Here is a 13,070-nt window from a genome sequence, read left to right on the forward strand (position 1 = left end):
GCTCCTAATTGCAAGAGATTACGACATAGCTCTGTAGTCCAGTGAACGCAATACTGGCATTGCTCGTTATAGGCCACACTCTTTTTATTGAGTTTGCAAGTCCTCAGGGCTGAGGCTTGTTTGGCTTTGTTTGTCTGAACTTGTCTTGACCTGCCTTCAGCTTTGTTTTTCCTTTGCTCAGCTGTAACAGCAGTTTCCCAAGCTGGCCATGTGGCTATGCCTGATTTGCTTTACTTTTGTTTATCTTTGTATGGTGCAACTGTAAGTTTACATAGATAGCCGTAACAAGTAGTTGTTGTATGTAGAATGAGCTATTTACAACTCTGACGTAAAGAAATGCAGGCCTGGTATGGCAGCGGAGGCCTCAAGAGATGGAGGTGCAGGACATGGCACAGAGGAGCGCGGGCATGGGGTGATACGAGGTGGGGCACCGGCTTGGCATTAGAGACCCCTTGGCTATAAACAACTCACCAACAGTCAAAGAAATGCAGACCTAGAGGTGGACAAAATCATCTTTAGGAATAGCAAAGAGAAAAAAGAGCAAATATCAAACCAGTGCAAAATGCACCATACAGGGTAAAATCCTATGTGAGGTGGACCTGCACCTTCTGACCAAGGAAAAAAGAGCAAGGTATGAAAGTGTTTTAGCAAACATAATCAAAATGACTCCCAGTAGACCTTCGGGTGAGGAAGAAGAATCCATTTCCACCATCGTACTCCTCCCAATGGAGGACTCAGAATGCAGATGACTCACTGTACCTCCCTTTAAGGTGGTAGGCAGCAATGTTAGTGGAAGAGTGAGTATAATACCAGGAAAATGCGTAGAAACTAGTCAGTATGTGTATAAGAATTTTAACTGTATTGTTATTGAAACTTCTTCTGTACTACTAATAATTATTTCCTTTTTCTTTTTATGTCTGTAATAATTTGATCTTCACTAATCATAATTCTGTGATTAAGCTGTTAAGATTTCATACATAGTAATTATAAATTCTTGGCTTAACATATAAGATGTGTTTTCTTTTCGCCCATAACAAGACTTTGAGAGTAACTGTCATGGTTTAACCCCAGTCAGCAGCCAAGCACCGCACAGCCGCTCCCTCACTCCCCGTCCCCTCCTCCCCTGCTCCCGGTGGGATGCGGAGGAGAATCGGGAAAGAAGATAGAACTCGTGGGTTGAGATAAGAACAGTTTAATAACTAAAGTAAAATATAATACTGATGATAATAATAATGAAATATTATAATAATAACAATAATAGTAATGAAAAGGAATATAACAAAAAGAAAGGAGGGGGGGAAGGAAAAAAAACCCCAGTGATGCACAATGCAATTGCTCACCACCCACTGACCAATGCCAGAGCTGCAATCTATGCTTCCTGGCCAACTCCCCCCAGTTTATATACTGCGCATGACATTCCATGGTATGGAATACCCCTTTGGCTAGTTCGGGTCAGCTGCCCCGGCCATGCTTCCTCCCAGCTTCTTGCACACCTGCTTGCTGGCAGAGCACGGGAAACTGAAAAGTCCTTGGCTTAAGATAAGCGCTACTTAGCGACAACTAAAACATCAGCGTGTTATCAACATTATTCTCACACTAAATCCAAAACCCAGCACTGTACCAGCTACTAAGAAGAGAGTTAACTCTGTCCCAGCCGAAACCAGGACAGTAACAGAAACATGGAGATTCCCAGGTGGGTGTGGAGAGATGGCTAGGTGTACAGATGCTTAAGTAGGCCTTCCTTCAAGGGCTGCTTATTTGGCTGTAGTGTACATCAATATCTCCGTGGGAGACTGTCAGTCTAGCTCCTGACACTGAAGGCATCTTCGTGGTATCTGAGAAACTCACAGACAAGGGACATGTTACTCTGGGGAGCAGTGATTTTGAAAAAGACTGGATGTTGTGGGTAGACATCTGACGAAGAGCTTCTAGAGAGACACCAAAACCCTTTGGATTATTGAGGTAAGTGTTTTCAGTGGGACATAACACTACAAGGCTGAGAAGGTTATGATGTCACCTCTCTGCTCTGGACCGGTGGGGCTTCTCATGGCAGGACATGGAGGAGAGAAGCAATGAGCAGCACTTTTCTCCTTCTTTCTTTTGTGCCATACCACTGCTTGAAAATGCTCATGCTATGAGTTCGAGGATGAGCAGTGCAAGTACTTCCATGAGGAAAAGAAATCTGGTAACACAGGACTCTTCACTCCAGCAAGCAATGGCGTAACAAGATGCTATAAGATGAAGGCAGACAAATTCAGACTGGAAATAAGGTGCACATTTTTAACCTCAGAGGTCACTCACAAAGAATGTTTTACTAAGTGCTTGGACGGATTCTCTCTAAGGGGAAATATTTTTTGTAGGGGCTGGTGTAACTGAGAATGGGGCAGAATTGCGGTGTAGAGATCTACACTGCAGCCTTTCCTCATGGCTCCCTTAAGAATCAGTGAAAGACAGAGAATCACAATTAATTTGACCAGGGTACAATTAATTTGATGTGCTGTTAACATCTATTCTAGGATGGAGTGGGCTGGAAATGGCCATTTCTTAGTGGTGACTCTTCAAGGAGCTTGAACGAATAGTTCTGGTGGAGCCTTCTGGCTCTGGTGGACATTAAAAAAGTCCAGGGTTTGGTGAGATGGGCCTTATCTTCAGTGTCTTTTCATGTTTGTACCAAGCCTGGCATTACAAGCCAGAACAAGGAGCATACACTGGGAAAGAAAGTAAACTGTGACTGCGCAGCAGTCCTTGGTGGGGATTTCTCCAGCCACGCCAAAGCCACGGAGGCAGGCATGTAGCAAATTGGGCTGAGCACAAAAAGTGACACCCGGGAGAAAATCAGAAAGTCCCAACAGCCTGACTCTTCTGTGATTTCATTAGAGGTAAGCGGTGAGAATTCTTCATACAGCTGCATGCTTCAGCCCTCCCTTTTACGATGCACTTGAACCAAGGAGATTTTTCGAAATCCCCACCAGCTAAAAAGCATTAGACACAGCTGACTGCAGCCAATTCTCAAGCGCTCATGCTCCATGACTTTAACTTGTGCGTCTGCGTAGCTGCCATCGCTTTGACAAGCCACATGCAGGGGAGGCTAATCTTCCCTTCCCTTCATTGGCCATGGATGCTTCACCTCTTTGATCTCTGGCCAATTTGTCAGCATGTTTCCCGCATTTCAGCTATTATGGCAGGGATCACAGCTCCTGGAGAAGATCTAGTCTGAAAAGCATAAAATCTGTGTGGGGGAGGCACCGTGCTTCGTAGTTGCATCCCCAGACCAAAACAGAGCTCTCAAACCACAGGGCAACGCTATCTGGTTAAACATAAACCTGAACCTCTCTTGCAAGGAGCAGGTAGCGTGGCATGAAAAATTAGTATATAGCTCTGTTCCCACTGACCTGGTGTAAAAACTGTCTGCACCTAGGCTGCTTCTGGAAATGACGTCTCTGCATATTTATTTCCCCCCCCAGTCACAGAAGGTATTTTTTTGTTCATTTTTGCTAAAATGTAATTCCCTCCTCATCCAGTTCACCTCCAGGTCCATCTGTTTTTTCTGGTCCTCCTCACTCCTGGGGGCTGTTCGAGGCTTATGCTCTCCCTGAAGTTTTGCCTGCATTTGTTTAGGAATGAGTCTTTTGCTCACTTATGGCCTCTGCTCCTAAGCTCTCCCAATACCTTGGGTCTGTTGCCTTTTATCCTATCACCGTGCATCTTCAAGAAGAGTCTGGCTCAGTCTTCTCTATACCTTCCCGTTGGGCAGTTGTAGACAGCAATAAGATCTTCCCTTCACCTTCTCTTCTCCAGGGTGAAGAAAACCAGTCCCTCAGCCTCTCCTCATACCTCCTGGGCTCCAGCCCCCTGAAGATATCTGCTGGAGTTGCTCTGGTTTCTCAACATCTTTCTAGTACTGATGTCCCAACGCAGGAGTACTTGTTATGATTTTCTTAGTATCTCAGCTCCTCAACCAGAAAGCTGAATGACATTTTTCCTTCGTGTTTGCTTTTCTCTCCTTTACTAGGAGAGTACCTTGGCGTGCACCACGTCATCCCATCACAGCACCATTCCTGCCGTCCAGCAGCGCCTACTTTGTGTTACACGTAACTATGGGATTAGCAGCATTTCTAGAGCTGCCATGAAACCTGGTGGGAACAGCACGACCCAGGTAGGCTGAGAGTGCAGTCAGCCTGGTTTTTGCTATGCCAAAGTACTCGGTGCTTGAACTGGGACAGAAACATTGTCAGTGCAGGAATGTAAGATCAGGTACTTTGCAGTGATGTGGTATTGTCACCCAAAATGAGACAACAGCATCAGCAGCCTGTCTGCTTGCACACTGCTGCTTCACAAGCCCGTACGTATCTTCCTGCACAATAGCTTGTAGCTTGAGATGAGTGGAAGAAGAGTTTTGTTTCATGTAATTTCCAGTTAAGATTGTTCTTTTTTCCATTCCCAAAAAGATTCTGAACCTCTCAATATTTTGGGTAATATTTTCCCTAGTAATTCCTAGAATTATGTTAGGTCTTTGACTGATATTTTTGAATAGAAGAGTGGAAGTTTTCCAGCCTTGCCCAACCTAGTGAAAAATCAAAATGATTAATTTTGTTTAGAAAAGTTTTGAGTGTAAAAAAACCTGGGAATTTTCGATTCTGGAAACAACAAAGAACAGCTTAGCATACTTCATATCTGAGCTCTGTGTAAACACTTCATGGAGCTTCTTTGCCAACCCCTTGCAACAATGGCAGAAGTGGAAAGTGGGCTGTTTACTTTAAAAATAAAAATAAAAAACCCTATGTAAAATATCCCAGCAAGTGTTTTGAAATGCTGGGAGACGGCAATGGTTCATGTTACAGACGCAAGACAAGGAGAACTTCAGGGAGAGAGGATAACTTGATGTGTCCAAAAGCTGTTTGAGGAAATCAGGCAGGACTTTTCTTGGTCAGTGGAGAGAGACTGGCTTTGCAGTAGACATCCATCCCACCCCTTCCTGACACTTGCATGGGGCTGGGATGAGTTGCTACCTAATTTTTTGCTAATGTGAATGTCTCCCAAAGTGATCTGCATTCCCTTCCTAGCTCAGCTCAGTGATGAGTTTCTGTAGATCAATCTGGCTGTAGCTTGTTGCTTCAGCTACCCGCCTGAGAGCCCTTCCCCTGCGCCTTGGAGCCGTCTAAGATAGATTTCCCCAGGGAGCAGCAGGTATCAGCCAGGATTTTGGATAAACACAACATCACTGCACGCAGAGCTAAGCTACCTACAGCATATCTCTCTGAGTATATTGTTTTCTCCCTTTCCCCAGTGGCACAGCAAAGGGAGTGCGTTGACTGGGCAGGTGAACGCTCTGCTTGGAAGCCCTCCAGGTAAAATTCAGCTTCATGACTGCATGATACAGCACAAGCAAGGAAACTGGGAGGCAGCAAACACCCCTGCCAGAATGCTGGAGGTTTGAGACCTGGCACGGCTGCCTGTGAAAGGCATGAGAAGCACAGACCTGTCGTGCTTACAGTCCTTACAGAGTAGTATGAATCTATTGTGTTTGCTAATGCTTCCTTAGAGGAAGCATTTCAGGAAGCCAAGGCATCTGTGACCTCCTGCTGAGATTGCAGAGCCATTCAGTAATAGCCGTAGGAGGAGGCATGGAGGTTTCCTTTTATGTCCCTGCATAAACATGCACTTTGCTACCGCTGACAACGTGAGTCACAGTCTGAAGTTCAAGGCGTGCTGGTGCTGTCCCCTCTGGAAGAGCATCACTAATTCCCTGCTGTCTGCAGAGTTGCACAGCAGAACCTCATCTTATTTACTGCTTATTTATTATTCATGGCTGCTCTCATTTGCTGTGTTTCTCCACATACCTTTCTGATCAAGCCTGGAGAGACCCACCTTCAGCAACGCAGCTCTACGTTACCCTCCTGGAAAAGAAACTGGATAGTTGTACCCAGAGTCAGAGTCACGGTTTGCAAGCAGAGTTGCGTGTGTGCATAGGCAGGGAAGCAGTTATGTACACTTGTAAAATCCAGGAAGCTGTTTTGAAAACTTATTTTTAAAACAAATCTAGATGACTTATTTCAATCAGAGGAGAATACCCACGGTTATACAACGCGAAGATTATATTTCACTTAATGGCTATGTAAATATTATTTATGCCCTTAAGGGTAAGGCTGTGTCATCAGTCAATGGTTATGCACTTGGAAATCTGTGCTCCCTATGGCAACTTTACCTTCCCCTTTGCAAACAAACTGGGAAGGACTTGGGTACAGCACAGCCACTGCTCTGTAGTCCTCTGAAGAGGGAGAATCGAGGCTGTTGCTGACATTTGAAAAGATATCCAACTGTAAGCAACAGCAACTGGTGTATAGTGAAAGACATTTTGAGGGTAAAGCAGAAAACAAGGAGTTGCCCCCTGGTGTGGATCCAAATCTGGACTTACAATACAGATGAGGTTGGAAGGGAGCTCTGGAGTCTGTGGTCCAACCCCCTGGGCAAAGCAGGGCCAGTTTGGGAGCCAATCCAGCTGCTCTTCACTGGCTGCTATTACTTCGCACGTGAGCAGACCCCGTGTGCTCTGTTCTCCCCTTCCCCAGCCCCAAGGCAGCAGCATGAGCAGTAGTATTGCTTTGCACAAACAGCTGGGAAACAAGTAGACTGAAGTCCTGATCCAAAGTCCACGCTAAATTATATAGGTTGAGAGACTTTCCCCAGGCTACAGTAGGATGAGGATGGGATGGGAACTGAGCCATCCTTCATAGTTGTCCTGAACCGTCAGCTCTCCCTCATTCATGAATGAACAATATTTCTTGCAAACAGAACTGTTTCCGTTTATTGGGATGTGTTTGCAACCTGCTTCTGATTTTCTTTGGAGCAATTAGTCATTTAAAAGTGTTCACAAACCACACAGAGCCTTTGTTTTTTATTTTGGCAAAGGGCTTTTGTTCAGTGTCACATACAAGGATGCGCAGGCTTACGGCACGGCTTCTCTGACTATAAAATGGAATAATATTTATCACCCAGCTTTGATGCTGAAGTCCTTGTGTCTCAATTCAGACTCTGAGCTCCTCAGAGGAAAAGCTGCTATAGAGCTTCAAAGCCTTGTTTCTATGATTTGTTAGCTTGGCAACGAGTCCTTACCAGTGCTCCCATTTGATTTATATCCAGGGAGTGCAGGACACTTTCCAGATGCAAAGGTACTAGTTTTCCTGAGAGAAGGATCTCACAGAAAGCCTTAAACTTGGCTGGAAATGTTGCAGTCTTCATCCCCCAAAATCAAAGTCTGGATGCCCAGTGAATCCTTGTCCTAGTTATCAGATTGAATTAGAATATGCAGCTATTTATAATGGAAACCTACATCTCAGTACCAAAAATAGAGTGGAATAAAACCTCCTGAGGAATTAAAAAAACATTAGAAATAACAGTGCTGCATTTCATGAGCTGCAGGTATGCCATGGACCTGGTTGGCTTTAAAAGTTGTTTACTTCGGTGGCTAACTCCGCCTCGCCTTTCCAGACCTATACTCGTGGCAGGATTTGGCCTGGGACTTGGGCAGATACTGAGTTTCAAGGAGAGAAGTGATGCTACGAAATAAGGAACAGGAAAAGTTTGGCCCTATGCCTCCTCATGTGATCAGGAAAAAGATGACGCCACTCTGTGCTGGACCTGCCTGGGCTGCAGAGATAGATAGTGCGCCCGTGCAGCAACCTGCTGCCACCGATCCCTGTGGCATGGTCAATCCCTTGGGACTGGGTGCACCCAGGACATGGCAGAGACATTTCCCGGGGCTCTTTCTGAGTGCTGGGGCCAGGAGGAGGTGACTATGTCACTCCTTCTCCCCAAAAAGAAAGCACGAGGATCTTGGAGACAATCAGCTGCAAACTTCTGGGGAGGTGTAGGTAGTGTTTGACAGCTAGCTGGTGCCTGACTACAAACAAAGCATCTCCTAAAAGCCTCATTAATCTTGGATGCACCTACTCCTTAATAAAACAATCATGTTGTCACATGTTATTTCAAGGTTTGCATGATTACAGGATACCGTAAAACCCATTAACTCTCCCTTGGCCTCCAGGGCTGCCAAGATCATGCCAAAGTAAACAAGTGAGATTATTGAGCAACTAGGGAGAAACAGTAACATAGGCATATCCATCCACCCACGCATAGAGTCCCACATGCACGTGCTCCTGCTGCCCTGGCCTTTCCAAAACACACAGCCACTCCCCATAGCTCCTAGCCCAAACACCACCGGCACCACGGTTGGGAGATTGGGAGACGGCTGTGCCCTCTGCGGGATGGATCCCACCACCCTGACTCAGGTCTCTGTGACTTCTCGGCTTGAAGAGAGCATCCTTGCCCTCTCCCAAGCACCACAGGTTGTGGGACCCAGCTCCCTGCTGGGCGGGGTGGAGGATGGTTGAACTCTACAGGTTGGTGGGCTACATGGAATCATCCATGGGTCCAGGGCAAGTGGAAAAAACAGAGAGTCTGAATAAAAAAAACAAGAGGAGCTGAACACCGCAGCTTAGACTTGACATTAGGAAGCATTTCTTTACAGAAAGGGTGTTCAAACATTGCAACAGGCTTCCTAGAGAGGAGGTCGATGCCCCATGCCTGTCAGTGTTTAAGAAGCATTTGGACAATACCCTTAATAACATGCTTTAACTTGTGATCAGTCCTGAAGTGGTCAGGCAGTTGGACTAGACAATCATTGGAGGTGCCTTCCAACTGAAATATTCTATTCTATTCTATTCTAGTCTATTCTATTCTATTCTGTTCTACTCTATTCTGCCTGAGTCTGCTACCCCTGAGAAGTTTCCAGAAAAAAAAAAGAAAAGAAAATCCAATGCATGAAGATCCATTTACACTTTGCTTCTATTTATCGTGTGACACAGGATTTTCTATAGGGGTTAGATGCACTTGTGTGACCAAATGATTGTCCCCTGATCAGAAAGTTAGTGCTTGACTGCACACGCTTGATATTTCTTTCCCACAGACCTGGTGGCTTGTCGAAGCAGCAGCCTGTCAGCAATTGCATTTTATTACACGTGAAAAAAATGCTGCATGCTTGCCAACATTTTTCTAAGGAGTTTGAGAGGATTTTCACAGGGGACCCAAAAAGCTGAAGCTCAGCCCTGTGCATGCATCCTTACGCTGCCAATGGAGAGCAAGTGCTCTCATGTGTGCTCTGGTTAGGTGACAGCGATGCCTGCTCATCCCCGTTTCCCATTTGATGAAAAACACTTGCTTTCTCTGTCCCATTCAGGAAAACAGGCACAAGAGGAGTCCAGTGAGACTCTAAGGATCCTCTAAGGATCCTCTAAGGATCTAAGGAGGTGTTTGGTGACAGTCAACATGGCTTCACTAAGGGCTAATCCTGCCTGACAAATTTGGTGGCCTTCTACAACGGGGTCACAGCATTGGTGGATAAGGGAAGAGCAACAAAAGTCATCTACCTGGACCTGTGCAAGGCATTTGACACTGTCCCGCATGACATCCTTGTTCTAAATTGGAGAGACATGGATTTGACGGGTGGACCACTCGGTGGATAAGGAATTGGCTGGATGATCGCACTCGAAGAGTTGCGGTCAACGGCTCAATGTCCGAGTGGAGACCAGTGACGAGTGGCATTCCTCAGGGGTCGGTATTGGGACTGGCGCTGCTTAACATCTTTGTTGGAGACATGCACAGTGGGATTGAGTGCACCCTCAGCAAGTTTGCTGACAACACCAAGCTGTGTGGTGCAGTCGACACGCTGGAGGGAAGGGACGCCTTGCAGAGGGACCTTGACAGGCTTGAGAGATGGGAGGTGCAAACCTCATGAAGTTCCACAAGGCCAAGTGCAAGGTCCTGCACCTGGGTCGGGGCAATCCCAAGCACAAATACAGGCTGGGCGACGAGTGGATTGAGAGCAGCCCTGAGGAGAAGGACTTGGGGGTATTAGTGAATGAAAAACTGAATGAGCCAGCAATGTGTGCTCGCAGCCCAGAAAGCCAACTGTATCCTGGGCTGCATCCAAAGAAGTGTGGCCAGCAGGACACAATTCTCCCCCTCTACTCTGCTCTGGTGAGACCCCACCTGGAGTACTGCGTTCAGCTCCAGGGCCCCAACATAAGAAGGACATGGACCTGTTGGAGTGAGTCCAGAGGAGGGCCACAAAGATGATCAGAGGGCTGGAGCACCTCTCCTATGAAGACAGGCTGAGAGAGTTGTTGTTCAGCCTGGAGAAGAGAAGGCGCCGGGGAGACCTTATAGCGGCCTTCCAGTACCTAAAGGGGGCCTGCAGGAAAGATGGGGAGGGACTCTTTATCAGGGAGTGTAGTGATAGGACGAGGGGTTGTAAGAGACGAGACCCAAGTAACTGTACTGTGAGCCCAGGCAGCGCCCCAAGGGGTGGTTCCAGAAGTGGGAGGAGGAAGCCCGGGAAGAGGCCTGGTGACTGATTGGTGTCTCAACCACTCCTGGTACTGGGGCAAGAGAAGGTTCCAGAAGTCCAGGGACTGGGGCCAATAAATAGGGGCATGTCCAAGCCCCACATTGGGCGCTCTCTACACCAAACACCCCCATTGGCAGGTCCAATGCTGGATCCAGGACTGGTGATCTCTCTATCTCTCTCTATCTCTCTCTGTCTCTCTTTACCTCTCTTTATATCTCTTTCTCTCTCTCTCTTCTCTCAAAATTGTTAAGTAACACAAGGCCTACCTTGGTTTTTCGTAAAGCCGCATAGCTTAGGTGGACATAGTTGTAAGAGGGCCAACGTTCACAGAATATTTGTTCCATTAAAGTTGGTGTTTATGTACGGACCTTGAGTGTGATTTCACCTTAATCCACACCGAGGGGATTTGCGAATCTGAGCCACTCCCCCCTCCTCGCAGGTGGGACATATCAGGGGTAAGTTTTAAACTGAAAGAGAGTAGATTTACATTGGATATTAGGAAGAAATTCTCCACTGTGAGGGTGGTGAGACACTGGAATAGGTTTCCCAGAGAAGTTGTGGATGCCCCATCCCTGGAAGTGTTCAAGGCCAGGTTGGATGGGGCTTTGAGCAAGCTGATCTGGTGGAGGTGTCCCTGCCCATGGCAGGGGGGTTGGACTAGGTGATCTTTAAGGTCCCTTCCAACCCAAACCATTCTATGATTCTATGATCCTTTTTGTGATGACCTTCTAGCTCATGAGATCTTGCACAAAGCTTGGATCGCCCAAGGTAACCATGGCTTGAAGATGACACAGTCACAAATAATGAAAATTATTGTACTTGGAGAGCTGATCCTCCCAGAGCAGATCAGAACAGGCTGGGTTGTTTAGCCTAACAAAACATCTGAGACAGGACAAACTGCCCATAGAAATACCATCTCAGAGCAGGGAGAAGCAAGAGCAATATTGTATTATAAATGTGGTTTCTGACCATCACAGCAGTGAGGGTCTGGAACAGCCTCCTGCCAGCAGAGCCACACAGATGCATATACGCCAGATGAATTTTTTTCTTTAAAGAAGTGATAAAAAGAAGTAAGGATAGGGGATGGGTCTTATAAGCTGAGGAGACCCTTTGCATGTGCTCATTGACTGTGCTAGCAGTAAAAGCCCCTTGAGGCACCTAGACTGGCTTCCTATGCATGAGGAACCCCAACTGGCCCATGACATCTTTGCACAGAGCTGGCACAGCAAAAGTAAGCTTGCAGAAAACCCTATCACGAGCTGAGGACAAAAGCAGGTAAAAAAAAAAATCTCCTAATTGCATTCCCCAAAGGCAAACATAAACTAGACCCCTTTCCCAAGGTGGCCATGGCTGGTGGCTGATAGCAGTTTGTTTAAAAATCCTTATTTTCTGGGGCAGAAGTCAGATGTCTTGCTATTAACTCTCCCTTCCTCACCAGGATGGCTTTCCTCCTCTGCTGTAAGTGCGTCAGTCTGTCACTATCTCCTGGGTGTTTGTTTCTTTTTCAGATTTGAATGTCATCCCCAAACACAGCGACAACTGTCATTACACTAAAAACACCTCTTCCCCTGTGTCCTCTCTCCCCAGAGCCGGGAGATCGGCAGCAGCCAGGAAAGATTAAAAACAAATTCTGGCTTGTTTTGAGCCCAGCTTTATAAAGACATGGCTCATCTGATCGTGGATTTGTGCGTGCACCTGTAACAACATACAGCTGCTGGTTTGGATTTGTTGCGTGGCAAGAGTTTATGAAGTCCCTGTGGGTTTCAGGAAAACAGATATTCAGGTAGAAGAGAAGCCTTCACTGGGACTGAAGACAGCTCAGACCTTTTTAAGGCTTCAGAGGATCCATGACGAAGAGCTACATCAAAGCACATTGTTAATGAGGCTTTGCTGTTCTGCCACTCACAGCTCATGGTGAACGTGTCCTGGTGCCACCGGGAACCTGGACCCCACTGCCCACTGTGGGTTGGTGCTCCTTGCTGGGAGTGGTGGAACATCCCTCTTGCAAGCATCTCCCATCACTGCTGCCTCACAACCAACCTCTGAAATCCTGCCGCTGCCCGGGGGAGAGTTTCGACTGGCAAAGTGCCACCCGCCCCCGGGATTTCACGTAGGCAAGTGGAAAAGCGTTGTGCCTCAGCCTGTGTTTGTGCCGCATCTGGGGAACCAGCTGAGCAGCAAAGGGGTGTGCGTAGCAGCAGGGCTCAAAGAAGGTGCAAAACTTCTTCCAAGCATCGGGGTGTGCCTCACCCTCATCCTCACAAGTCCAAAGGTACTGCAAAAGCAAATGCACCGACATGAGCACCTTGACATCACTCAATCTCCTTTTCCAGGCAGTCTTTTTTATTGCATTCCCAGATTATCGGGCAAAAGCAATTTCTTTTGCAAGGAGATGAAGGGATGTTCATGCCTGTCCCAACTACAGCTGTCAACAAGACAGGAGTGAGCTCTACTGCTCCAAACACTGGTGAGTCCAGGGCAAGGCTGTGCGTTAAAACAAGAGTCGGACAATGCTTCAGTACTGGTGTGCCATCGCTGATGTGACTGAGGGCACATCAAATTGCCCTTGCAATGAGGAGGAATGGCCTGAAGACATGAAAAACATATTCACCCCTTGTATTCAGAGACCTACTGGCCAAAGGGAGCCTGTAGTGGTTTTGTTCAG

This window comes from Gymnogyps californianus, chromosome 2, assembly GCF_018139145.2.
Source record: "Gymnogyps californianus isolate 813 chromosome 2, ASM1813914v2, whole genome shotgun sequence".
In the NCBI taxonomy this organism is placed as follows: domain Eukaryota; kingdom Metazoa; phylum Chordata; class Aves; order Accipitriformes; family Cathartidae; genus Gymnogyps; species Gymnogyps californianus.